General features: G+C 32.9%; 1 long non-coding RNA gene across 2 annotated transcripts; it reads right to left on the reverse strand.

Moving 5' to 3' along the window:
- Nucleotides 1-1,120: 1,120 nt before the first annotated feature.
- Nucleotides 1,121-3,664, reverse strand: LOC130465929 (uncharacterized). Of its 2 annotated transcripts, none has more exons than XR_008925950.1 (5): nt 3,533-3,664; nt 2,932-3,010; nt 2,504-2,708; nt 1,948-2,091; nt 1,121-1,287 (listed from the first exon to the last, which is right to left on the reverse strand). It is a non-coding gene; the product is annotated as an uncharacterized lncRNA (long non-coding RNA). The 2 variants fall into 2 exon arrangements; XR_008925949.1 differs by having other exon boundaries at nt 2,504-2,773.
- Between the last annotated feature and the right edge of the window lie 285 nt (nt 3,665-3,949).

Here is a 3,949-nt window from a genome sequence, read left to right on the forward strand (position 1 = left end):
AATTAAAATTTCGTTGCCCCTAAAAAGTATTGTTTAGCATTAATGAAGTAATGGTTGCCCCTAAAAGTACTTTATAGCAGTAAGATTCCGTATACAATAATTAAAAAAAAAAAAATTATGTCAAAATTAAAGAAATAATGTTATATTAGAGAAATGTTATAATTTTAATTCATGGTCAACTCTAATTAGATTAATTAAGTCAAAATTATTGAAATAATGTTATATTAGAGAAAACTTAGATTACTAAGGCTATTTTAGAGAAAGTGACAAAATATTTGTTATAGATGAGAATTTGCAAAAGTATAATGCTACCAAATAGAATTTCCCTGTTTCTTTTAGTTTTAATAAAGTAATGTTTGCCTCTAAAACCTTCTTTTTAGCATCAATGAAATTTATAATGCCCCTAAAAAGTACTTTTTAGCTAAGAAATTTGCAGGCAAGTCTTTTATTTTTATTGTTCGTTTTTTGCTTTTTATCCATATTTTGTGCTCGTAACCGTGGTTTTTATATTCTTCTATTCATTTCTCCGACTTATTTTTCATGAATTAGGTTTCTGATTTTTTTTTTCCTTAGATTAATAAGAGTATAATAAACTAAAGTAAACGATCAACCAATAGGAGAATAATATTATAAATTAATATTATCCTATGTAGGATTCGAACCTACATCATTGTGCAATTGCACAAAGCTCTGCCAATTGAACTAATAGACTCTTTTTATTGGTAATGTGTTATGGTAGTTTTAAGAAGAAAAAATAAAGTGTAGTGACATATTAGTTTACATAGTGTTCTATATCCTTTATACGTCTAATACACTTAGTATTAGGTTGATGAGGCTCTTACGACGCTATTCTTTTGCGTCGGTAAAACATATGATTAGCGCCGCTACAGACTTACTACGCTTTTAAGCGCCGCCAGATATCTAATTCCCGTTTTCCACTACCGTACCTTTTGGAGTACACTAAAAGTGTCGCAAGAGCGTTACTGTGATTTTTAAAGCAACCACAAAATATTAGACCAGAGCTCACTAATAGTGGCGTAGAAACTTAATTTTCATGGTAAATAATAAATAACTTGTAAACTAAAAAAACTCATTCTACAAACACAAATGAATTGGAAGAATAAAATTGTATTGGATGATAAATAAATAACATTGTTTTACAGGTTTCTAAAACTAACGAACCAAAATGTGAATCAAGTACACCATCCAAATATCTTTGAAGACAAAATTCATCTGTCATTTCTCATCCACATTCAGTTTTCAGTTTGAGAATTTTAGAAGATTAACCTGCAAAAAAAAAAAAAAAAAGAAATGATAAGTACTTAATAATAATAATTACTTGGAAACGGATAAATTGCAAAAAATTTGGGTACATCTCCATATAACAGGAAGAAAGAAACAATTTTGGACAAACAATGACTCTCGATTGTCAAACGAAGTATCAATATCTAAATTTTAATCATGACAGTTACAAAACACAATCAATATATTGCATACAGTGTTGATAAGAAAAAAAATGCAGAATCTTGAGGAATAGTTATAGAAAAGTAATTAAAGAATTCTGTAAACTGCCATAGGGGCCTAGGGGGATTATTATGCGTTATAAGGTACGAGAATTTTAACTAGCACAAACAACACAGTCTTCTGAGAAACCTACCAAAATATTCAGTAATAAATGTGTGAAGCCAAGAATTTTTTAAGCAGACCGTAATTAAACTTCTTTGTCCCTAGTATCTACTGATGAGTGATGATAAAGAGCTGTTGCCATCTTATTAACATCACAACTAGTTGCTCTTCCGAAAACCACAAGGTTACAAAAATCTCGTGAAGCATATGCAATTCATGTAAAGAATGTAATCACTCTCATTGAACTCAAAGGTAGAAGGATATATTCCTACACTACTAGACTGTAAACAGAATACGTAGAGCATACGGAAAGTGAAATACCAAAATTTTGTCTGACATCCTCTTTCACATTCGCTATAGCAGATCCTGGCCGGGGCTACAATACAAGGTAAAACACTCGAGTAAGGTTGTACGAGCAGCCAAGGTGGATAGGCATCCATTTCGTGGCACAGAGTTGGGCACCTCCTGAAGAGAAACAAAAATCATTAGTATTCACATTGAGCTTCAAATGCCGAGCACGTGAAAAATCTAAGTAAAAAAGATGGCCTTCGTGAAACTCAAGAGGTTTAATCACAATAATGCAAGTCCTTTTCCACTTTATTGAAAGTCACTTTTAGACTTGATGAACTCAAGAACAACAGCCCACACTATCCTTATTCCACTTCAAGTAGTCTCCTACTGATAAGGAAAAGGAATTGAGAGCAACTTGGACAATCACTAAAGCTGTTCTTTGGCTTTTGCATAGTGATCAATTAAATAAACCAGACTAAAATAAATTGTGAGTGGTTGAAACCAAACCTATGAGAGACACAAGCACCTTCAACAATACACTCTCAAATAAAAAGATTAAGAGCATATGAGTAGAGAGGCAAAGTACCTTAAGAGCATTGTTGTAGTCTGATATGCCTAACTTCCCATGTAGTAGCCAAAGTAACCAATCTGCTTGATGTAAGGCTAACCAATATGCTTGATGTAATAATGCAGCAGAATCCTTGTTCTGGCTATCAGCATTCCACCAAGAAACCAGCTTGCACAGTTTAGAAGAACCAGTACACTGTGATTTGGAGCTATGGACTTAACTGCTGGTAGAGCAACGGGGCAACTCTCGTTAGATAAAAGAGGCCTAGATAATGGCTCCCCTGTAGAGCTGCATTCATAGATATCAATGCTACAGTTTCATACCACTATAACCAGAGATATATATCAACTACTCCATTAAATTTGATTGTGTATTGATTTTAAGGAATTTAGTTAAATACCTTATAAAGTATAAAAACTAAAATTAAACAAGGGGTCGTGATTTACCATTGTGAGATTCCTTTTATCAGCACCAACTATCACTTGCTGGAAACTTATGGAAAACAAATTGAGATCAGCTGGACCCCTGGAAGAAAAACACGATAGGAATTCACATTGAAAAATCAAAAGAAATCAAATTTATTAAAACTTACAATTCTCTAAGAGAGAGAAATTTAGGGAAAATTAAAATTGGAATCAATAATAATTTAGACCCACATCTGGCAGGTACTCGTATATAACAAAGAAATTCCTCATATTACCCCAAATTTAACTTCCAACAAAACAAATTTTGAGCGAAAATAAGTTCCCAGAGTAATTCAAATTTAAATCTTACCTCGATAATATTTAGGGAGAGATTAAACAATGTGTTTTTATCAGTACCGACCTCACTTTATAACAAAGAAAAATTCAGATCAAAAGACAAATTTTAGAGGCATTCGAATCGAAAAATGAAATAAAACTACCAACAAATTATCAGCAAAATTCGATTGAGATCAATTCAAAGTGCAAACAATTATTAATATTGCAATTTATACTCGAAAAAACAAATCTTGAAATAAATTCATATAGAAATTTTACAAAAGTGATTCATATGGGGAAAACTTACCAGTGAAATTTGAGAAGAATCTAACAAAAACTGCGTAGAGTGAAATAAGGATTGCTTGAGAATACGAAGAACATGACAGTCGCTCAAACGACAATGAACCTTCAGAGGGGTGGAGGACGGTGGAGAACTCGGAGTTTTTAGAGGTGAATTGTCGACAAGAGAAGCTAAACACTATATAAGTAATAGACACATAGATGACCCTCCAACATCACAATCAGCTGCTGCACATTCAATTTCCCTCCCAAAATTATTAAATGCAGATGTACAAGTCTTAACCAGGTGGAATTTGACTGCCATTAGGTCTCATTCAAGAAAAATTCCTAACCCACAAATCATGCTTACATTGCACCTGGTATGCCAGACAACACTGTCTCTTCTCTCACACACACACTAGCAGACAACCTAACAACAATCAAA

The sequence above is a fragment of the Spinacia oleracea genome, chromosome 1 (assembly GCF_020520425.1).
Source record: "Spinacia oleracea cultivar Varoflay chromosome 1, BTI_SOV_V1, whole genome shotgun sequence".
NCBI classification, from domain to species: Eukaryota; Viridiplantae; Streptophyta; class Magnoliopsida; order Caryophyllales; family Amaranthaceae; genus Spinacia; species Spinacia oleracea.